The 24,932-nt window shown below is 39.9% G+C and overlaps 1 long non-coding RNA gene and 1 pseudogene across 1 annotated transcript in view; one reads left to right on the top strand and one right to left on the bottom strand.

Moving 5' to 3' along the window:
- LOC129054745 (uncharacterized) overlaps positions 1-18,703 on the bottom strand; it is a 444,081-nt gene extending 425,378 nt beyond the window's left edge. The window contains exon 1 of the long non-coding RNA XR_010136531.1: positions 18,545-18,703. This is a non-coding gene — a long non-coding RNA (uncharacterized LOC129054745). The remainder of the gene's footprint in view (positions 1-18,544) is intronic.
- A 3,081-nt stretch (positions 18,704-21,784) lies between these two features.
- On the top strand, positions 21,785-24,657 carry LOC100436285 (probable ATP-dependent RNA helicase DDX10; annotated as a pseudogene).
- Positions 24,658-24,932: the final 275 nt, after the last annotated feature.

Below are 24,932 nucleotides of genomic sequence, written 5' to 3'. Positions count from 1 at the left end.
TAAGCTATCATTTATAGCTTCCACAGTCTAGGAGGTGGATATCCTTTGGAGGGTCATTTTGTAGCCTACTACAGGGACCTTTTTACATAATCTGGTTCCAGAGCAGCCTCAACACTAAACCAAGAGTACTGTTCTCAGAAGAATTAGGGTGCTATTCCATTTGAATGCCTATAGCTAAATGCCACAGTTATCCCGGATGGAAAAGTATATTAACCTAAGATGTTTCCAATTGTAAAGGTCTGTCTTGTTTAATACGTGTTTCTTCTTTGTCTATATTTTCACAGATGCTTAAAGCAATAGCAATCTGTATTCTTTCCTTACTTCAATAGTCCATACTTTTCCCATTCCCCTTTTCTGATCTGGCATCCAAAATAGGACTGGGTAAGAAACTAACAAGAGTCTAATGGCTCATTCCCAAATCTGGCATTGTTACCACTCCTGAAGTCAGCCTCTATAACTCATAGAAGATACGATGTACCTGGCTGCCACCATTTTCCCTCTAAAGATTTAGACAGGATGCCAGACAGGCCCAGATGGTCTCATATCACTCTTAAGAAAGCAAACTCCACTCAGCTTTTCTAGAGATGAAGACAGAGTGACTACTCTGCCTTCCATCCTGAGAAAGCCCTCTTAGGGAGACCCATGCTGTGTTCATGTTTGTTCAGCTGGCTTGATATTTGCCACAAGACATTCTTTCCCAAGCAGCCTCAAAAGACAACCTCCTACTTCTGTAAAATATATGGATTGAGTTTCTTTGAATGAAAAGGCATAGCATATTCAACCCACTTAGAGGAACTCCTAAGCCTTCAATGTGGGGAAATTGTGTGTTACCCAAACCAGCCAAAGCATGCCACTCAAGCATAACCAGGAAAGTGGTTTCCCACTTGAGTCCAACTATGATTTGGGCTCTTTAGGGGATTGATTTATGTTTCCCTCAACCACAAAACTTAGGATAGAAGTTTCTTTTGCCAAGAAACAAAGAACATGTTCTGTATTCTTTATCAGTTCTCACAAGAGTTTTCCAATTCTCCTCATGCTGTGCTGAGAAAGAAAATAAAAATTATCCATGGCTTTGTAAAAATCTATTGCTTTTGGGAAACGTTCTTTTCTGACCAATATGGAAATCTCAGTCTCAGACTAAGACAGAGGAAAATTAAAGTGATATGTTTTTCTAATCCTATGATTTTAAGAAACAATGAGACATTCATGCTGTAGAAATTGTTAAATTTGTTCAAAATCCAAAAATAGTCTTACAAAAGCCTACAACCCTTTACAGATGTGCTGGGACCCACACTTCAAAGAGTTTGTTAATGAAGGACTAAAATGCCCAAATCCTTTAAGTAAAAGGATGGAATTTTATTTACATACAGAATACCTCCCTTTTTTCTTTTTGGCAGTATTTCAGGCCAATATTATGTTGGAGATTGAGCCCAGCAAGCTATAAATGAAGCTGAGCATGCATGTGGTTAGCTGTCTGCTAAAGAAGCTCATCATCAAAACAACAAAGCTTATCCCCTTTGAAATGAGGGGACAACTGTTCTTTCTGCTGGTTCCACACTTGTTTCTGTATCAGGATAATAAAAAAGTATAGTCATCTGTCATTTAGCAATGAGGGTACATTCTGGGAAATGTGTTTGTTATGATACAATTTTGTCCTCTTATGAGCACCACAGAGTAGACTTACATACACATAGAGGGTATAGCCTAGAACACACCCTGGTTGTATGGTACAGCCTATTATTCCTAGGCTACAAACCTGTACAGCATGTTACTACACTGGATACTATAGGCAACTATAACCCAATGATAAATATTTGTGTATCTCAACTTACCTAAACATAGAAAAGGTACAGTAAAGATACAGTAAAAAAGATTAAAAAATGCTACCCTTATACAGGGCACTTGCCATGAACCAAGCTTGCAGGACTGGCAGTTGCTCTGGGTGTGTCAACAAGTGAATAAATGTGAAGGGGTAGGTGAGTAAATATGAAATCTAGTAAATTTTACTGTACATACTTGGGACTGTATAAACACTATACACTTAGGCTACACTATAAATTTATAAAGAAATATTTTTCTTTCTTCAATAATAAATTAATCTTAGTTGACTGTAACTCTTTTGCTTTATAACTTTTTAATTATTTTAACTTTTTGACTCTTTTGTAATAACACTTAGCTTAAAACACAAACATTGTACAGCTGTACAAAAATATTTTCTTTATATCCTCATTCTATAAGCTTTTTTCTCTTTTTAAAATGTTTAATTTTCTTTTTTTTTTTTTTTTACTTTTTAAGCATTTTTGTTAAAGACAAAGACACAAACACAAACACTAACCTAAGCCCAAACTGGGTCAGGATCATCAATATCAGTGTTCCACCTCCACACCTTGTCCCACTGGAAGGTTTTCAGGGGAAATAATATGCATAGAGCTGTCATATCCTATAATAACAATGCCGTCTTATGGAATACTTCCTGAAGGACCTGCCTGAGGCTATTTTACAGTTAACTTTTTTTTAATAAGTAGAAGAAGTACACTCTAAACAAAAGCATAGTCTAGTAAATGCATAAACCAGTAACATAGTCGTTTATTATCATTGTCAAGTATTATGTACCATACATAACTGTAGGTGCTAATCTTTTATATAACTGGCAGTGTGGTAGATTTGTTTACACCACCATCACCACAAACACATAAGTAATGTGTTTTGCTATGATATTTCAATGGCTTAAACATCACTATGCAATAAAATTTTCCCAACTCCATTATAATCTTATGGGACCACCATTATACATGCAGTATGTTGTTGACCAAAAATATCATTATGCAGCACATGACTGTAATCGAAAAGCCCACAAATACTTGCCGTTAGGCCATTTGAGGAGCTATTGGGGAAAATTTTCCAGGTTTTCAAGAATTGGTCAGAACTTAGAACTTTTTCTTTGTTCTTTGGCTCTGACAAGATTGGAGTTCTGGCTTACTGGCTGATGGCTTTAATTTTGACCTCAGCTAAGCCTCATTCAAACACTGCCTTTATTGTTTTCAGAGCACCCACTTTCCTTATATTTGAAAAAAATGTGTGCACGTGTGCATATGTATGTATTTCACTTCAGTTATTTTCCTTTGGGATATTGTGCTAAAAGGAAAGAGATGATCAAGTGACATTTGGGGAATGTTTGCTTCTTTGCTTCTAATTCTCCTGATACTCAACATTGTGCTATTTATGCTCTACTAGAACTGAAGGCTTTTTAGCATTCTGCATACATCATACTGTATCCTCCTTATGACTTCAACTTCCCCCAACTACAACTCCTTACCTTAAAAAAATAGTAATAATTCAAGATTCATCTTAGATATTTCTTCTTCCAGGAAGATCTGGAAACCCCTAATCCTAGCTCCCCCATTCACTGTCACAGACTGGGTTAGATTCCTCTCCTCTGTGCTACCATGGAAATCTCCATCTCTCTAACCCCAAAGTTCCTGTACTATGTTATACCTGCATGTTGACTTGTTTGGCTTCCTTATTAAAGAGAATAATATCTCCAGTGCCTGGCAAAAAGTAGATAATAAATGCCCATTCTTAAGATTTGTGAATGCTAAAAACTTAAGAATGATTTACCTTTGTCAGTTGCATGTCTTTGTAGTCCACCTAGTAAAAAAAAAAAAAAAAAAACAAACAAACAAAAAACTTCTTTTTCCTAGGCTAAGCCAGAGTCATGGGAAGAGAAATATTTCATCTCCAGCTATAGCCTGAGCTATTCCTATAGCTAAAATGCCCTGAATGTTGATTTCTACATACAGTGCCTCTGGCACTTCTGAAAGAAACATTGTTCTTAAAGAGACTGAAGGGATTTAGACTTTCAGTGAAGCACGATGCAGGCTGCCTCGGCTGGACTGTTGAGTCTATTTGCCTGCCACCAGAGTCCAGTCCCCAGAATAAAGCAGATTAAAAGAAAATTAACCCTCATAATTGCTTCCCAAACAGATTTTGTTGTCCACATGGGATTACACACAGGATGGCCAAGTTTCCCATAACCATAACCAATGGTCCTGAACTCCCCATCCTGGGCTTATGAGCACAAGTCAAGAATCCAAATCCCTTTTCTCTCAAGGGCTAATCCTTTTCAATGAGATGTTCACAGCCCTACGTTATTAATGTAGATTTAAAGAAAATAAAAAAATGAAAAAAATCACATTCTCAAGTAATTCAAAGTTGCATGACTAAGAAGGGAACTCAAGATTTTCACGCATAACTGAAGGTCCCGCCAGGTGTGGAATGTGTGCACATCGCTTATACCAATGGACATCTTAGACAAAGGAGATCATCTGGATTTACATTTAATAAAATGATCTTTCAGGGTACTAAAGCTAAGACATGAGAAGCTATCATTGAGCTTTCAAAAGCCTACAATGGCCTGATTTAAAATCAAATGAAAAATTTCATTTCAGATCAGATTGGTAAAAATCTGGATACAGGCCAGAAAAAAAGTAGCAAAACTTAAACGTATGAGCAGAAGTACTTAAATCATGAAGATGAGGTCCAGAAGGAATGTTAAAAGTCATTAACCTCTGCCTATACCCTCCAGTCCAACTCACTTTAACTCTATCCGAGAGGTGAATGTGTAGACAAGTGGCTCCCAGACAAGAACCACCCTTCTCTAGGTGGCGGGGTTCAGTTACTAAAACAGGTTCAAGAATGCACAAGAGCAGCAAATATTGGCTAGGGCTGATTAAACAGTCTATCTTATACAAACACAAAATACTTTTTAACTATACTTAGATATTGACTATAAAGTTTTACTGGTTTCCTAGCAGTTTTTCTTCCTCAGTGGTTTCTCAAGAAACAGACACTAAAAAGCAACACCACACTCAAGGTTGGAGGCATGGGACAAATGATATGTGAATTTCTTTAAAGTTAATTTTTTATAGAAGAGTAAGATCCATCCATGTAAACATTTAAGGTATTAAAATATTAGAAATCACTGTCTTATATATTTTTATCAACAATCCAGAAAACATTTGCACATTCTCCATATTTAGTTTATTCCAAGGCTTAATTTTTCATGTGAGAAGGACTTCAAAAAGTCTATCTAGAAGCTGGAGGCCATTATCCTAAGTGAATTAATGCAGGAACAGACAATCAAATGCTGCATGTTATCACTTACAAGTGAGAGCGAAACATGGAGTACACATGGCACAAAGAAGGGAACAACAGACACCAGGGCCTACTTGAGGGTGGAAGGTGGGTGGAGGGTGAGAACTGAAAAACTGCCTATCTAGTGTTATGTTGATTATCTGGGTAACAAAATTATCTCTACACCAACCCCGCCCCCAACACGCAGTTTACCCATGTAACAAACCTGCACATGTACTCTTTGAACCTAAAATAGAAGTTGGAAAGTAATAAAAAAAAAGTCTATCTAGGCCGGGCGCGGCGGCTCATGCCTATAATCCCAGCACTTTGGGAGGCCGAGGCCGGCAGATCACGACATCAGGAGATTGAGACCATCCTGGCTAACACGATGAAATCCCGTCTCTACTAAAAATACAAAGAATTAGCCGGGCATGGTGGAGGGCACCTGTAGTCCCAGCTACTCGGGAGGCTGAGGCAGGAGAATGGCTTGAACCTAGCAGGCAGAGCTTGCAGTGAGCCGAGATGGCGCCACTGCACTCCAGCCTGGATGACAGAGTGCGACTCCGTCTCAAAAAAAAAAAAAAAAAAAAAGTCTATCTAAATCCTTCCTGCCACAATTTTATCTGGTCCTAATTTATTATTCTTCCTTTCTGAAACTGCAGGATGATTACCAAAGCTCCTCATGTAGTCAATGACTATTAACTTAGCCTCTATTCCAAGCTCCTCTTCTTGAAGCTAAAAAAACTCAAATCTGGCAGTTATATCTCAACATTTACATTGCTATTCTCTAAAACAGCACTGTCCAATGGAGCCTTCTGAAGTAATGAAAATATTCTGTTTCTATGTTGTCCAATAGGATAGCAGCTAGCCACGTGTGAATACTGAGCACTTAAATTATGGCCAGTGAGACTGAGGAATTGAATTTTGAATTTAAATTTAATTTAATAAATTAAATTTAAAATAAATTTAACTTTAATTAATTTACATTCAAATTTAAATATAAACATATGGCTAGTGGCTACCATATTGGACAATGTAGCTCTGGACATTATCCATTTCCTAACCATCTTATTTAATTACAATATCCCCCAAATGCAGAAAATAGCTCAATAAGAGTGTAATTGATTTCATACACTGTATTATTTAATTTTATACATAGCACCATGGTGCCAATGAGGCCAATGACTACATTTAATTGCTGTGGGGACATATTAGCTTTACAAAAAAAGATAACTAAAATATAAACATAACCTAGTCTAATATAACAAGGCCTACATAAAAGAATGCAGCTCATAAAAAAATTGTATATATTCTTGGAAAACAGTATATCCAAAGACCTCAGAAGTTCACCTGTCTAGGCAAAGACCTGCTTATTCCATGAATTGTATCTTAAATCATCTTAATTTGGTAACCCTCAGTATGTGATGTTTGATTCTTAGCTCCTTTTTTCTTATATACTTAAACAAAAACAGCAAAGAATTTATTTGCTTGATACTGGTATTCTTTTTCCTGCTTTAAGATAATTTGTCTTAATGGGTCCCCGCTGAGTTGCCCAAAGACTGACCAGTGTGGAGTTTCATTCAAATAATAAATACTCTTATATTGATACTGAAGCATTACAAATTGTGTTGTCAACTAGGTATGAATCCACTTAACAGTAATCTAATTTAAACCATGTTTTTCCAGAAATGCAGAACATATCTGTCTGTGAATTTGTATGCTGAAAGACAACTATAAGATGATATAAGACCCAATCCCCAATCTAAAATAACTTATACATTTCACACAAATAATCGGGAAGATGAGGCGGTCTCTCTTGTTTATCTGTTTTTCATTGTCTAATTACTCTATATTCCCTCAATTTATATTGATGCATCTTGTGGCATTTCTAAGTTCGTGAACCAAGTTTAATTGTGTGGTAATTAACACCTGATCTTCTTAGTACTTCTGGTTTACTGAAATTCTATTGGTAAAGCCTGCTATGATATATCTGTAAATTATTTCCAGCCTCACCTGAGGGCATTATTATTACTCAATATTAAATATGCTTGTAATTGATTTTGTACTGTTTTCCTTAACATAAAAGTTATTGTATTGAATAATAATCATAAAATGTCTTTTAGATATAAATTTTGTAGACTAATAATAACTAACATTTTCCCAGCACTTTAAATTGTTCCAATACTTTAAATAGTTCACAAGATCTCACTTGACTTCAAATTATCCCAAGTGCTCTCACTGTCAATTTGCACATTACAAAACTACAGCTTAGAGGTAAAGATAGCTGAGTAGACACAGCCAGGAAACGCCTCTTCCACTGAGAGAAACCAAAATGTTGAGTAAACCATCATACTTCAAACAAATCTTTTGAGACAAAATGCTGAAAGTCAATAGGAAGGTGAAGTAGACAGTGAGATCCAAGAGGGAGGAAGCTAGGAAGCCTGCATGACTTCACCAAGCACCACGACCAGCTCTTGGTCCTTCATAGGTACTAAGGAAGGGGAGAGTAAAAGAGCTCCAGGACGCAACACTCCTGCCACAGACTTCTGGGGTCCTAACTACAAGAGATCCTATGACCTGAAAAGACATTTGAATTGGCACAGGGAACTGCTGGAGAATAGGCAGAGGCAGAGCTTGAACCTCCATGGAGCCCAGAAGGTTTAACATGCAGGGCAGCTGCGGCAAAATGCGATTATATGTGCCTATCCCCAAGGCTCTCCATTTTGCTTTAAGTAACTCTATCCCCTGCGGATTGCTGGGCCAGGAGAAACCAGGGCTGCCTTTACACAGGTCTGGAGTCCATCTGATCTGTGTGCCCCCTTGTCAGCTGGCCCCTCCCAAGGCCCTGCCTGGCCACTCCTACAAGAGGGTGCACACAGCACAGTTTCTACTACGCCGAGTGTTTTGCCAGTGGCCTGGAAGCAATTCAGTGCCTCCAGCACAGGTGGTACTCAACCCCAAGGGGCCAGAGGGCAAAGTCAAAGGTCGGTTCGAATCCCCCAGGGTTCAAGCACACTGCCCATGGGTATCCAGCTGAGATGTGTGACTTCAGCCTGAGCAGGAAAGGAGCCCCCACTCTCAGAACACTGAGAAGAGTGAGGTGTGAGTTTGTGTGCCAGCACAAAAGCTTGGTGTCCCTCCCTCCACAAGACGGGTACAGGAAGGGTATAGCCTGTTGGGCAGTGTAGCTGCTACCTGAGGGAGCCCTCTGGCCTTGACCAGCCCAGAGATCTGGACCCAGAAGGTTTGGGACAAAACTAGCTGGTCAGGCCTACTCCTGTGACAGACACCAGAAGTAGTCCCAGCTCAGGGAGACTGAGCTAGGTGGTCCCTATAACTGTATTCTGGGCAAAAACCCCAAGCTGTAGGTGCCACACCAGCTGCACACCCTTGGCCCCACCATCCTGCCCACCCTGTGGGCATCACCAGACCACCTGCAGACATACCCCACAACCTCCTCTGACTCTGCCAAGCTCAGATGACCAGAGAGTCCCTGGGGAGCTGCAAGTCTTCTGGTGGCCTAACCTTCAGCTCAGGCCTCCCTTAAGGGAGGGGAGAGTGCAGTCAACCAGGGGCCCCTTGGGGTTCAGGAAATGCAGGCATAGAACCAGTGATTGGAGGCAGCTTCTCCAAGGCCTGGGAACAACCTTGGTAAAGGGGTAATCCCTGCTCTCCCCATTTCCCACTCACCAGAGCACTGCTGTGAATGCACTGAAATACAAAGGATACAGGGTTAAAAGCCTATCTGCCAGCTCTTACTCTTAAGGGACATCTACTGGATCACAGCCTGAATTACACTACCAACAAAAATAAATTCCTACAGCATGCATGGACTGTGAAACCCAATGCAGGAAACTAGCCACAACTAAGGAACCTGTACAGAGACTTAACCCTCTGAAAGCGCCCAGAAATGCAGCCAGTCAACTATACACAATATACACCACAGTCAAATCCTCAAGGGAAAAAATAATAGAAACACAAAAAGCCCCATCCAAATGACAGCATCTTCAAAAAGATAAAGAAATGCCAGCCCACTAAGATGAGAAGAAACCAGTACAAGGACTCTAGCAACTCAAAAAGTCAAAATGTTTCCTTACCTCCAAAGATTACATTAGCTCCCCAGCACTGGATCCTAACCAGACTGAAATGTCTGAAATGGCAGACATTGACTTTTAGAATCTGGATCACAAGGAAGCTCAATAAGATTCAAGAGAAAGCTAAAACCCAATCCAAAAAAGTGAGTAAAATGATTCAAGGGTTAAAACACAACATGGCCATTTTAAGGAAGAAACAAACTGAATTTCTGGAATTAAAAATTCACCACAGAAATTTCAAAATACAGTTGTAAGCCTTAACAACCTACTAGACCAAGCTGAGGAAAAAATTACAGAGCTCAAAGACTGATGCTTCAGATCAACCCGGTCAGCCAAAATAAAGAAAAAAGAATTTTTAAATGAACAAAACCTCTGAGAAATATGCGATTATGTAAAGAAACTAAACCTACAACTCATTGGTATTCCTGAGAGAGGAGACAGAATAAGCAACGTGGAAAACATATTTGAGGATGTAGTCCATAAAACTTTCCTGAATCTTGCTAGAGAGGTAAGCATGCAAATTCAGGAAATTCAGAGAACCCCTGTGAGGTTAATTACTGTACCAAATGACCATCCCCAGGACATATAGTCATCAACATTCCAAAGCTGACACAAAAGAAAAAAATCTTAGTAGCTAGAGGAAAGGGTCAGATCAATTATAAAGAGAACTCCATCAGGCTAACAGCAGACTTCTCAGCAGACCTCACAAACAGGTTGAGATCAGGGCCTATTTTTAGCATCCTTAAAGAAAAGAAATTCCAACCAAGAATTTCATATCCTGCCAAATTAAGCTTCATAAGCAAAGGAGAAATCAAATCCTTTCCAAACAAGCAAACAGTGAAAGAATCCATTACCACTGAAAGAATCCATTACCACTAGACCAGTCATACAAGAAATTCTTCCAGGGAGTTCTAAACATGAAAACAGAATTATATCTGTTACCACAAAAGCACACATAACTACATAGCCCAAAGTCTGTAAAAGCAACTACACAAGATTATAAAGCAACCAGCTAACAACATCACAACAGGATCAAAACCTCATATATCAATATTAACCTTGAATGTGAACACTCTAAACACTCCATTTAAAAAGCACAGAGTGGTCTGGGTGCAGTGCCGAGGCGGGTGGATCATGAGGTCAGGAGTTCAAGACCAGTCTGGCCAAGATGGTGAAACCCTGTCTCTACTAAAAATACAAAAAATTAGCTGGGCGCAGGGGCAGGCACCTGTAATCTCAGCTACTTGGGAGGCCGAGGCAGGAGAATCACTTGAACTCAGAGGGCAGAGGTTGCAGTGAGCCGAGATTGCACCACTATACTCCAGCCTGGGTGACAGAGTGAGACAACATCAAAAAACAAAAACATTAACAAAACAAAAACAAAAAAAAGCACAGAGTGGCAAGGTGGATAATAAAATAATACCCAACCATCTGCTAACTTCAAGAGAACCATCTCACATGTAACAAAACTATAGGCTCAAAGTAAAGGAATGGAGAAAGAGCTATCACATAAATGGAACACAAAAAGAAGCAGGGTTGCTATTCTTATATTATATAAAACAGACTTTAAACCAGCAACAGTAAAAAATGGTCAAAGAAAGGCATTACATAACAATAAAGGGTTCAATTAAACAAGAAGACTTAACTATTTTAAATATACATGCCCCCATCATTGAAGCACCAGATTCATAAAACAAGTACTTCTAGACCTATAAAAAGAAATAGCCACACAATAACAGTGGGGGACTTCAACATCTCATTGATAACATCAGACAGATCATCAAGGCAGAAAATTAACAAAGACTTCCAGACTTAAATTCAAAACTTGACCAATTGGACCAAACAGATATCTACAGAATACTTCAACAAACAACCACAGAATATACATTCTTCTCTTCTGTACATGTAACATAGTCTAAGATTGACCAGATGCTCAGCCATAAAGCAAGTATCAATAAATTCAAAAAAACTGAAATCATATCAAGCATACTCTTGGACCACAGTGGAATAAAAATAGAAATCAATATCAAGAAGATCTCAAAACTACACAATTATATGGAAATAAAACAACTTGTTCCTGAATGACATTTGGGTAAACAACAAAATTAAGGCAGAAATCAAAAAGTTCTTTTAAATAAAAATGGAAACAGACACAATATACCAAATCTCTGGGACACAGCAAAACCGTGTTAATGTGTCCAGAGCTGGTTCCTTCCAGTGGGTTCTTGGTCTCGCTGACTTCTAGAATGAAACCTCAGACCTTCGCAGTGAGTGTTACAGCTCTTAAAGGTGGCATGGACCCAAAGAGTGAGCAGCAGCAAGATTTATTGTGAAGAGCAAAAGAACAAAGCTTCCACAGTGTGGAAGGGGACCTGAGTGGGTTGCCGCTGCTGGCTGGGGTGGCCAGCTTTTATTCCCTTATTTGTCCCCACCCACGTCCTGCTGATTGGTCCATTTTACAGAGTGCTGATTGGTGCATTTACAATCCTTTAGCTAGACATGGAGTGCTGACTGGTGCATTTTTACAGAGTGCTGATTGGTGCATTTGCAATCCTCCAGCTAGACACAGAGTGCTGACTGGTGCATTTACAATCCTTTAGCTAGACACAGAGCACTGACTGGTGCATTTACAATGCTTTAGCCAGACAGAAAAGTTCTCCAAGTCCCCACTCGACCCAGGAAGTCCAGCTGGCTTCACCTCTCATTAAGAGGAGTTAATAGTGCTAAATGCCTACATCAAGAAAGAAAGATCTCAAATTCACTGTCTAACATCACACTTAGAAGAACTAGAAAAAGAAGAACAAACTAACCCCAAAGCTAACAGAAGAAAAGAAAGAACTAAAATCAGAGCAGAACTGCATAAAATTGAGACCCTAATATCCATAGAAAGGACCAACAAAACTAAAAGTTAGTTCTGTGGAAGGATAAGCAATAGCAACAGCCTGCTAGCTAGATTAACAAAGAAGAAAAGAGAACTAAATAAGCAGAATCAGAAACAACAAAGGTGACATCACAACCAATTCCACAGAAATACAGATCCCCAGAGACTATTATGAACACTTTTATGCATACAAACTGGAAAATGTAGGAGAAATGCATACATTCCTAGAAACACAAAATCTCCCCAGATTGAATCAGGAAGAAATTGAAACCCCGAACAGATCAATATCAAGTTCCTAAATTGAATCAGTAATAAAAAAACAACCAACCAAAAATTCTTGGACAAGATGGATTCACAGCCAAATTCTACCAGACATACAAAGAAGAGCTTGTACCAATGCTAGTAAAACTATATAAAAACATTGAGGAAGAGGGACTCCTCCCTAACTCATCCTAGGAAGCCAGCATCATCCTGATGCAAAATCTGGCAAAGATACAATGAAAAAAGAAAACTACAGGCCAGTATCCCTGATGAACATAAATGCAAAAATCCTCAACAAAATACTAGCAAACCAAATCCAGCAGCAGATCAAAAAATTCGTTCATCATGATCAAGTAGGTTTTATTCTTGTGATGTAAGGATGGTTCAACATATGCAAATCAATAAACGTGATTCACAACATAAACACAATTAGAAACAAAAACCATATGATGATCTCAATAAATGCAGAAAATGCTTTTCATAAAATCTAACATCTCTTTATGATAAAAACCCTCAAAAAATGTGGCATCAAAAGAACATACCTTAAAAGATGAAGAGCTATCTATGACAAATTCACAGGCAACATCATACTGCATGGGAAAAAGCTGGAAACATTTCCCTTAAGAACTGGAACAAGATGGTGATGCCCACTCTCATCACAGACAAAGAGACCAATGGAACAGACTAGAGAACCAAGGAATAAAGCTGCACTCCTACAGCCATCTGATCTTTGACAAAGTCAACAGTAACAAGCAATGAGGAACTGGCCCCCTATTCAATAAATGGTGTGATAGTTGGCTAGCCATATGCAGAAGAATAAAACTGGACCCTTACCTTTCACCATATTAAAAAACTGACTCAAGATGGATTACAAATTTAAATTTAAGACCTCAAACTATAAGAATCCTAGAAGAACACCTAGGAAACATTATTCTGGACATTGCTCTTGAGAAAGAATTTATGACTAAGTCCTCAAAAGCAATTGTAACAAAACCAAAAAATGACAAGTAGGACCTAATTAAACTAAAGAGCTGCTGCACAACAAAAGAAAACTATCAGCAGAGTAAACAGACTATCTACAGAATAGGAGAAAATATTTGCAAACTATGCATTCAATGAGGGTCTCATATCCAGAATCTATAAGCAACTTAAACAAATCAACAAGCAAAAAAACAAATATCCCCATTAAAAAGTGGGCAAAAGACACAGACACTTCTCAAAAGAAGACATACAAGCAGCCAAAACAAAAATATGAAAAAATACTCAACATCATTAATCATCAGAGAAATGCAAATCAAAACCACAATGAGATACCATCTCATACCAGTCAGAATGGCTATTATTAAAAAGTCAAAAATTAATAGATGCTGGTGAGGCTGCAGATAAAAGGGAACACTTACACACTGTTGGTGGGAATGTAAATTAGTTCAGCCACTGTGGAAAGCAGTTTGGAGATTTCTCAAAGAACTTAAAACAGAATTACCATTCGACCCAGAAAACTCATTCCAAAAGAAAAGAAATCATTCTACCAAAAAGACACCTGCATTTGTACGTTCCTCACAGCACTATTCATAATAGCAAACACATGGAATCAATGTAGGCACCCATCAACAGTGGACTGGATGATGAAAATGGGGTATATATACACCATGTAATACTACACAACCATAAAAAAGAATGAAATCATGTCCTTTGCAGCAACATGGATGCAGCTGGAGGTCATTATCCTACGTAAATTAATGCAGAAACAGAAAACCAAATACTCTATGTTCTCACTTATAAGTGAAAGCTAGCAAGGTGAAACCCTGTCTCTACTAAAAATACAAAAATTAGCCGGGCGTGGTGGCGGGCGCCTGTAGTCCCAGCTACTCAGGAAGCTGAGGCAGGAGAATGGCCTGAACCTGGGAGGCGGAGCTTGCAGTGAGCCGAGATCGTGCCACTGCACTCCAGCCTGGGCAACAGAGCAAGACCCCATCTCTAAATAAATAAATAAATAAATAAATAAAAATAAAAATAAGTGAGAGCTAAACACTGGGTACTGACGGACATAAAGATGGGAACAATAGATACTGGGGACTACTGGAGAAGGGGAGGGAGGCAGAGGGGGTAAAGTGTTGAAAGATTAACTGTTGGGTACTATGCTAACTACCTGGATGACTGCATCATCTGTATCCCAAACCAGCATCATGCAATATACCCATGTAACAAACCCGCCCATGTAGTCCCTGAATCTAAAATAAAAGTTGAAAAACATTGTATATAAATAAAAAAGATGTAAAGTGACTCTCCCAAGAGATTACATGTAAATTATGATCTAGAACAATGCTTCCCATATTGTGTCTAGTGAATCTCAGTTTACCACAAAATAGGTGACCATGAATACTGTATACTCTTCTTATAATTGCTAAAAGCACATTACCATATTTAAAGCTCTGAAAAGTCCTGGACTTAAAAAAAAATTCTTTAAGTTTCTTAAGCCAACATTCTCCAAACTTATTTACCTGCAGAATTTTTTATTTTTTAAAATACCATTTATTGTTCTGCCAAATACCCTTTTAAAAATATTAAGCTAGGAATATGTCCTTAAAATATCGAAGATGATAGAAAAATTAGATGACTGAATAAATGTTCTCAACTCCAACATACTTGGAGTGGAAGTCTACATGTAATCCCACTTTCTAAATGCCTTCCTTTCTAAATATCCTCAGCTATTGTATTTGTGTTGTGCCTGTGGTAGAGGAAGAATGCTAAAATCTTGTTCCACTAATGCTTAACAGGAACTATGACAAGTATGAATTTGTTTCTAAATATGAAGGCCAAGAATCTAAAATGAAATTACAATTATGTAAGTGGTATCTACCATCTTGAATACTGATCTGACAGATCCTCTCTACAAGACCACGTTCTCAAAGTTCCAGGCATTCTTTGAGCCTAGAAGCTGAGCCTCCCAGGTGTTCCTAGAGGGTCTCTCGGATGGAAAGCCTTTGCTTCAAGCAGAACCAGTCGACACCTACATCTACTCACTTCCTCCAGGCATTCAGGCCTGGCACCTTCCTTGCCATGATTAACTTCCCAGATCAGTCCTGTTAATGTCAGTCCTGTTTATGTTCATAAAAATAGCAAACTCAGACTACCTAAAGTCCTTGAATGATCTCAAGGCATGCCACTTCCTAAGTCAGCCCTCTGCCAGGCACAGTGGCTCATGTCCGTAATCTCAACACTTTGGGAGGCAGAGGTGGGATGACTCGCTTCGGGCCAGGAGTTTGAAACCAGCCTGGGCAACATAGTGAGTTTTTTGTCTCTACAAATAACTAAAAAATTAGCCAGGTATGGAGGTGCATGCCTGTAGTCCCAGCTACTCAGGAGGCTGAGGCAGGAGGATCTGATGACCTATGATCTATGTGCTATGATTGCACCACTGCACTCCAGCCTGGGCAACAGAGCAAGACCCTGTCTTTAAAACAAATAAACAAAAAAATCCTAAGTCAGCAATCTGGAAAAAAAAGTGGCAAAGGAGCCACCAAATGACACATCCTTTCAAGAAAGGCTGTTGAAGCAAAGCAAGGCATAGGACAGTGAGGGTAGTGTAGAAGCTGGCGCAGAATGCTCGTACTTAAGGACAGGCATAAGTTAAAGGGAGTGACTATGGCCTCCAATAAGAGAAGCACTCCAGCCTGGCTCTCCCCTGCTTCATCCCAACTTCAGCTTTTTTCACTTCATGAGAACTGTACCATGGTAGAAGTAAGACCTTTGACTCTGCCAGTAATACTTCATCAGATCTGTCCTCTGCAGTCAGCTAGTGACTTCCTATATGTCACTTTCAGTTTGTGGCCCTTGTACCTTAGCTTAGTTGGCCCTGCATTTGCCTCTACTGCCCTCTCTTCCTGACAGACCTATCTTGTCCTGGGCCTCAGTTTCTCAGCTTTTAGAAACTTTAATCATTCTTTGAGACCTGGCTCAGTCGCAGTCAGAATTAGTCTTTCCCTCCTCCATTTCCCTCCCCCGTCTCCATGAGCTCCATTCTTCTGTAGAGAGCAAAATTAAGGGCTGGGCCAGTTGGGTGGTAGCCCAGAGTAACAATGTATAAGAGCGGGCTTTCATTGAAATAAAATGGTACCATGGTACCCACAAGCAATTCCATAAATAGCTGAAAATATGTACATATAAATTGACCTTAAAAATATGAAAATCAGCTGGGCATGGTGGCACACATCTGTAATCCCAGTTACTCGGGAGGTTGAGGCACGAGAATCACTTGAACCTGGGAGGCAGAGGTTGCAGAGAGCCAAGATTGTGCCACTGCGCTCCAGCCTGGGTGACAGAGCGAGACCCTGCCTCAAAAAAAAAAAAAAAAAATTGATCTTGTTCATCAAAGCTGAGGGTACACTCGAATAGAACATTAAAAATTCAGGCTGGTAATAATCTCTCCCCTGATAAATAAATGCAGAATAAATATTTTTTAAATATTGTTTTTTAAGGATATCAAATTATCTTTCCCAGCATCTCTGCCTGGTATGATCTGGGCCTGTTTTTGTTACAATCTAACTACAATACAGTTAGTTGCATATCTGCCTTTGTCACTTTTATATTTGTATTCCCCAGAAGTTAGCACAGTGCCTTGCATATGGTAGGTGTTCAATTAAACTATGTTAGATAAATTAATTGGTAGTCTTCCTTACACCCAACTATAGGCTATAGTTTAACAGAAATTGGGAAAGAAAGCTGAAAATTATCGCAATTACACCAAGCTGTTTAATTACCTTAACTCCTCCAGGAAATCTGAAAAAGTAAACAAGCAAATTGAGAGAGATAAACCTGTTCCCTTTGTAAGGATAACTTGTGCCTGCCTAAGAGACACTGCTATGTGAAAGAAGGAAGGAGAGAGATGTTATTTAGCAGAGTTGATGAAAAGCACAGCTTTTCTCTTGCTCCTAAGTTGAACATTGACTAAATGGTCTCATTATTTGTTTTATAATTTTCTAAACCATTACACACACTCACACCCAATGCCAAATACAAATAATTTCATTAATCCAGTTTTGAGATTTTCCACCAGACTCTTTATCTCCGTTAATGCAGAGTAACTGAAAGTGAATAGCCAACGTGGTAAATTAGAATTAGAAGTAAATTCACCCATTTGGTTCTTTCCTCCACCTTTCCTATGCTGTTTTCTGTTGACATCTCACCATCACCATAAGCATACACATACAAACACATACATGCACACGTGTGCATAGGTACCCCAAGTAAAATTATTATATGAAATAAATCACCTTCATTACACAGAAAATTATGTCCCATTTCTCAGGTTTCTTATGACACGTTCTTTGGATTCAATCAGACTACCAGACCTAAATTTTATACAAGCTCCATCATTTAATATCCATCTAACATTTGGCAAGTCACATAACTTCTTCTTTGAGTCCCAGCTTTTCTTCTGGAAAATGGAGTTGATGATGTTCATCTTTCAGGCTTTCTGGGAGTGTTAACTTGGATAACATAAAAATACCTAGTGCAGTTGCAAAGACACAATGAGCACTCAGTTAAAGTGCCCCCTTTCTTACTGTCTAAATTTTCTCCTAAAAAGTTGGGTCACGTGGTCAATAAATTTCTTTTCTTTTTTTCTTTTTTTTTTTTTTTTTTTTGAGATGTAGTCTCACTCTGTCACCCAGGCTGGAGTGTGGTGGCGCCATCTCAGCTCACTGTAAGCTCCGCCTCCTAGGTTCACGCCATTCTCCTGCCTCAGCCTTCCGAGTAGCTGGGACTACAGGCGCCCGCCACCACGCCCAGCTAATTTTTTTGTATTTTTAGTAGAGACGGGGTTTCACCACGTTAGCCAGGATGGTCTCGATCTCCTGACCTTGTGATCTACCCGCCTCAGCCTCCCAAAGTGCTGGGATTACAGGCGTGAGCCACCATGCCCAGCCAGTCAATGAATTTCTAAAATAACCCACTATAAGTGTGAAATTGTTTGTATGTACTTAACCCCACGCCCATAGCATTCCCAAGGTTCCTGCTAGCCTACACTGGGACTCTGTGAAAATTAGGCCTCCTATCCCCCAACCTTCTACCCTCACCAGTGTCCCACTGAACACAGCCCTGCAGGCCTACAACTTGTGGAATGGGGCAGGACCTGAAAGCCTGAGTGTTTCTGCACTCTGAATCAGCGTCTTACCAAACCTTTGTCTTCACCTTATCTCCAATGAACATAAGGGTAGTTCTTCAAATCCAATTTCCCAGGAAAGTTGAGGCAAAAGCTCCCGAGGATTCCAGAACTTGGAATTGGTTTACAGCACAGGATGGATTATTTGTGATGCCACACTAAGTCAGGACCCAGAATATAAATAGCACCAACTGCAAATGAGAAATTTCCCTTCCACCCAGTTCTACTGATGCATATATAATGAGGTGACACTGGGCCTTGCATTTAGGTTTCCTGAGTCACAATTTCCTCATCTACGAAATTGAGTTAATATCTGTCCTATTCCTTACCCTCACCAAACATCATGAGGTCCAAGTAAGTTGGTATGTGTGAACTTTAAATCAAGCCAATACGAGACAATTTATTATCAATTTCTGCCTCCCTAAATTCATCAGAATCACAGTAACAAACCAGCTGCTTAACAAACATAAAAGAAGCAAGCAAACAAAACACTGTGACTATTATCAAAATATTTAAGTGTTAACACCCAACCGAGGCATCACCTTTTCTGTAAGCCCATCCCTGATTCTCCACGCCCTGTCACCCTCTCCTCAGATGAAATGAACTTGCTCCTCCTGATGTTGCCTCTGCATTTATAGCTACTTCTTTGTTGCACGTACCTCAAAGAATTATAGTTAGTTGTTTGCTTGTCTGTCACCCCTGCCAGACTGTGAGCTCATTGAGGGCTGAAGCCATATCTGTAACCTAACCCTGACCTGGCTCACTGCCTAGCACATAAATCCTACTGTAGGTATCTTCAGAGGTGAAAGGAATGAGGAACATTCTGACCCGCATTCTCTTCTCAACTCTGCACCTCACTAATGTCATGAGTGAGCTTGGACAAACTCCTTTTCTTCCATGAAATGAGGACATCAGACTAAATCAAGTTTACAAACTCCTGCTCCACAGGCCCAATCTAGTCCTTCAGACATGGTTTTTGGCCTACATAGTTGATGGAGTTAAAAAGAAACCTCAATTAATTATGAACATTTAGAGAGCAGAAAATTTCATGTAAAACTTGAATTTTTAGCTTCTGTTTAAAAATGAGATTTCATAGCACTGGTTGTCTCTCTCTATAGCAACAATGGATGGAGCTGGCTGGTACGTCCCCTCTGAGACAGGCTAGGAGCCACCCAGTCCACTGCAGTTCTCTTGATCCAGTCACTCATTTCTATTACCTGCCTCTGTCCTTACACGCATTTCATTAGAGTTTCTAAATGCATTCTAGCTGTAATAATATCACTCTGGGTCTTTAGGAATCTTCTCCTAAACAGATAAACACACATATATTTTTTACCATGCAGACAGGAGGCTCTGAAGCCACCACTCCTATTGCACTACTCACTATCGTCACTCTGGGCTAAAGCCCCTTGCAATTAATGAAAGAAAGGAAAATACATCAAATAGAGGAAAAAACAGGAAGAAGGAGGAGGAGAGGGAGGCTTTAGCTACAAACAGTGCTACTACAGGTATTAGGATATCATGTGTGGAAAATTAGAGAGTTATACAGTGCCAGATTTTCCACACAGCAAAGCAATCATTTTGTCTATGATCCTGGAAAAACACATAATAGAGGATGTGAAAAACTGGAGGTTAATCATCAGAAATTATTATGGCTTTGGGTGTCACTCCCACTGGTGTTCTCTCCCTCCTGCTCCCCATGGCCCCCTTGCAAGGAGCTGCAACTAGCAATTTGAAATTTACACACCTTCACAGGAAAGATGCCCCATCTGCGGCATATCCATAACCTCCCAAGGCAAAGCTGCCATTACTTACAGTATAATCAGTAGCACAGCAGGTGCAAAGAGGAGGAGAGAGCTAGGTACATATTACTAAGAAGCCTGATGAGTCCAACATACTGCTCTTCTCTAACACGTATTGCCCCAGGAAATTTAAAATAGCACATATCGATGTGCATGGCATACATCTGCTAAACCCATGTGGCGTTTGATTGGACAGGTCAACACCAACCTAGCCTGCATATTCTCTCCAGCTTCCTTCATACTCTGGCTAGATCAGTTTGAGCACAGAGCCCAGCATAAACTCTGTCTTTAGAACATTTGGTTGGTTTCTTACAAAACTACCCACATCCCTAAATTTCCAGGTTTTCCCCTTTCCCAAAAGCTTCAAGTTGATAACTGAAAGAAAAAGTTATATTCTTTTCCCATGCCATCATCTTTTTAGACTAGTATTCTTGTCTCACACCACGGTCTTTTAGTCTTGAGACTAGTCCATCAGCTAATGAAGAGCAGAAAAGTCTTATTTCATAAATATTTTTTATTAGCATTTATGCTTTGGAAGTAGAGAATTTTAGTAAGAAAAGTCAATAACAGGCCAGGCGCAGTGGCTCACACCTGTAATCCCAGTTACTCGGGGGGTTGAGGCAGGAGAGTCGCTTGAACCTGGGAGGCAGAGGTTGCAGTGAGCCGAGATCGTGCCACTGCACTCCAGCCTGGGCAACAGAGTGAGACCCTGACACACACACACACATACACACACACAAACTCAATAACTAGCACAATTAAATTGCAAACTGTTCCACTCTCTCCCGAAATGTTCAAAGCAATCTATCTAGGTGCAGCTTTCAGTCAGTTTCTCCATGTCATGAACATTGTTCTCAAAAGTGATAGGTCTGGAGAGAGACGATAATTACAGCAAATCCATTAGCTACATCTCAAAAAGACAGAGTGCACTCAAAGTGTACACACTATTGACAATTTAGCCACACCTTTTTCTTCTATATGAAGGATAACACAGGCCCACATCCACAGTGTTGGAGAGAAGCACAGGTTTGAAGAACTTTTAATTCTAGTCCTGGCTTCATTAGCTAGAATTGTGACCATCAGCAAACTCCGTAACTTCTGTGGATTTTTCTTCAACTTCAAAATAAAACAGATGAAATAACTTCTAAAGCGGTGCTTCTAAAATTTTAAGATGCAAATGAATCACCTGAAGATCTTGTTAAAATACAAAGATTTAGAATGGACTTGACAACCTGCAGTCCTAATGAACTCTCAGGTGATCCTGATAACTGTCGGCCCCATGGACCATACTCTGACAGCAAGGTGCTGGAGCACTGGTCACAAACTTGGCTGTGCACTAGCATCACGTGAGTAGTTTAAAAATACCAACACTTAGGCATGCGCCTCTGTGCGTTTTCCGCATGCTGGTTCCATGAGCCTGGCCTTAGGTGTCTCGTATCTGGGGGTGATCCCAGCTGTCGCTGCCACCGCAATGGGCAAAACTGCGGACTCTCCAGGTTCAGGAGCCTGACCTGACCCAGTGCGGAGCTTCAATCGCTGGAAGAAAAAACACAGCCACGGGCAGAACAAAAAGAAGCAGTTGAGGAAGCAACTGAAGAAACCCGAATGGCAGGTCGAGCGCGAAGGTAACAGCCACCTCATGCAGAACTATGAGAAGATAAATGTAAAAGAAATTACAAGATTTTCAGATTTTTCCTTGTCCAAAAAAACATTGAAAGGTTTGCAAGAAGCTCAGTACCTTTTGGTAACTGAGATACAGAAGCAGACCATTGGATTGGCTTTGCAAGGTAAAGATGTACCTGGAATGGCCAAAACTGGATCTGGCAAGACTTTGGCTTTCCTTGTTCCAGTGCTGGAAGCCTTATATCAACTGCAATAGACCTCAACAGATGGGCTGGGGGTTCTCATAATATCACCTACGGGAGAACTGGCCTATCAGACCTTTGAGATTCTCCAAAAGGTAGGAAAGAATCATGACTTCTCAGCTGGTCTCATCATTGGTGGAAAGTATCTGAAACACGAAGCTGAGAGGATCAACAACATAAATATACTCGTGTGCACACCAGGTCGGCTTCTTCAACACATGGATGAAACAGTATCTTTTCATGCTACCGCTCTCCAAATGTTAGTTCTTGATGAAATATATAGAATCTTGGATATGGGCTTTGCTGATACCATGAACGCTATTATTGAAAATCTCCCCAAGAAACGTCAGACTTTACTTTTCTCAGCAACAGAAACTATATCTGTAAAGGACCTTACACGCTTGAGTTTGAAAAACCCTGAGTATGTCTGGGTTCGTGAAAAATGCAAAATATAGCACCCCTGCCACTTTGGAACAGAACTACATAGTCTGTGAGCAGCAGCAAAAAATAAGTGTGCTGTATTGCTTTTTGAGAAGCCATCTGAAGAAGAAGAGCATTGTATTTTTTTCCAGTTGCAAAGAGGTCCAATATCTGTACCTAGTGTTTTGCCGGCTACGTCCTGGTATTTCTAACCTTGCCCTCCATGGTCAACAGCAGCAAATGAGAAGAATGGAAGTCTATAATGAGTTTGTCCATAAGAGAGCTGCAGTACTCTTTGCTAGTGATGTTGCAGCCAGGGGACTGGATTTCCCGGCTGTGAATTGGGCTCTTCAGTTTGATTGTCCTGAGGATGCCAACACGTATTCACAGAGGAGGTAGAACTGCCAGGTACAAAGAGGATGGTGAAAGTTTATTAATTTTGCTTGCCTCAGAAAAAGCTATGGTGCAGCAGCTTCTTCAGAAGAAAGTACCTATGAAGGAAATCAAAATCAATCCAGAAAAACTTATAGATATCCAGAAAACATTGGAATCTTTTTTAGCTGAAGATCAAGATTTAAAAGAAAGAGCTCAAAGGTGTTTCATCTCCGATATATGATCGGTATATCTGACGAAGGATAAAGAAGTATTTGATGTGAGCAAGTTACCTATACCTGAATATGCCCTGTCTCTTGGGCTTGCTGTGGCACCACGCATAAGATTTCTTCAGAAAATGCAGAAACAACCCACCAAAGAATTGGTAATGAGCCAAGCCAATAAAGTAATTGAGCCAAGGGCTCCCTCCCTCACCGATGACAAAGTGGAAGAATTTAGAGCCTTCTTCAATGAGAAAATGTCCATCCTTCAGAAAAGTGGAAAAAGACTCAAAGGGACAGAGCACAGACTGGCTAATGATACTAGTGACGAAGAACAGGAGGAAGAGGAAGAAGATGAAGAAGAAATAGAAGAGAAACTGGCAAAAGCAAAAGGATCTCAAGCTCCATCTCTTCCTAACACCAGTGAAGCAAAGAAGATCAAGGAAGTTCCTGTGTAGTTCCTGGACAGAGATGAGGAGGAAGAAAATGCTGATTTCTTGAAGTTGAAGCAGCACAATGTGTTTGGATTTGACCTTAAAGAGGAGAAAATATGACAGAAGAAAGAACCTTCTAAATCCAGCATCAAGAAAAAAGTGGCCAAAGTTGCAGAAGCAAAAAAAGTAATGAAGAGAAATTTTAAAGCGAATAATAAGATAACATGTACTGATGAAGGGGAGTTGGTTCAGCAGTAGCCACAAATGCAGAAAGCTGCCATCAAGGATGCTGAGGAAGATGATGACACGGGTGGTATCAACTTAAATAAAGCAAAGGGAAGACTTCTGGAAGAGGACAAATTTGACAAAGAAGAATATAGGAAGAAAATTAAGGCAAAGCATCGGGAGAAAAGACTGAAAGAAAGGGAAGCCAGAAGAGAAGCCAACAAGACACAAGCAAAGGCCAAAGATGAAGAGGAAGCCTTTCTGGATTGGAGTGATGATGATGATGATGATGGATTTGATCCAAGTACACTCCCAGATCCAGATAAGTACAGAAGCTCTGAAGATTCAGATAGTGAAGATATGGAAAACAAAATTAGTGATACCAAGAAGAAGTAGGGAATGAAGAAGAGGAACAACAGTGAAGTAGAAGACGTGGGACCAACAAGTCGTAACAGAAAGAAGGCCAAGTGGGACACTTTAGAGCCTTTGGATACTGGCCTGTCTCTAGCGGAGGATGAAGAGCTGGTGTTACATCTGCTAAGAAGTCAAAGCTAAATACTTCCTGCACCTGCCTTTTCCTTGAAACCTTGGTTAAGATTGTGTAGACAAGAAGTTGAAAAACAACTGATTTGGGGGCACTTAGGTACCATATGTCCCATTCCCAAAGGGCACATTTCTGGATAAAAGCGATCGTATCTCCAAGTCCCTCTCACAGGACATGCCTTGTGCCATCACTGATCATATTCAGATTGAGGGTGGATCATACTATTTCCTGACCCCGTTTTCCAGCATGTGTTCTGTTAGATTTTTATCCATGGGTTCCTACGCCTTGTCATTGGAAATGCTTCCTTTGTTTTACTGACAAGTTCTGGAGGTCTTGTGTCATTGTTAGAAATTCCTGTCTTGGTTACTGTACAGAAGTTTCTATGTTACTCTTAAAATTGCTCATGATTTTGATGTATTTAATCTTTGCAAAGAGACTATGATGGACAGCCCTGAAAAAGAATGAGTATTTTTGAATTGAGATAATCAAACAATAAACATATTTCCTATTTAAAAAA

This window comes from Pongo abelii, chromosome 13, assembly GCF_028885655.2.
Source record: "Pongo abelii isolate AG06213 chromosome 13, NHGRI_mPonAbe1-v2.0_pri, whole genome shotgun sequence".
In the NCBI taxonomy this organism is placed as follows: domain Eukaryota; kingdom Metazoa; phylum Chordata; class Mammalia; order Primates; family Hominidae; genus Pongo; species Pongo abelii.
Note: the sequence above shows the minus strand (reverse complement) of the source record. Positions and strands in the feature narration are given on the sequence as shown.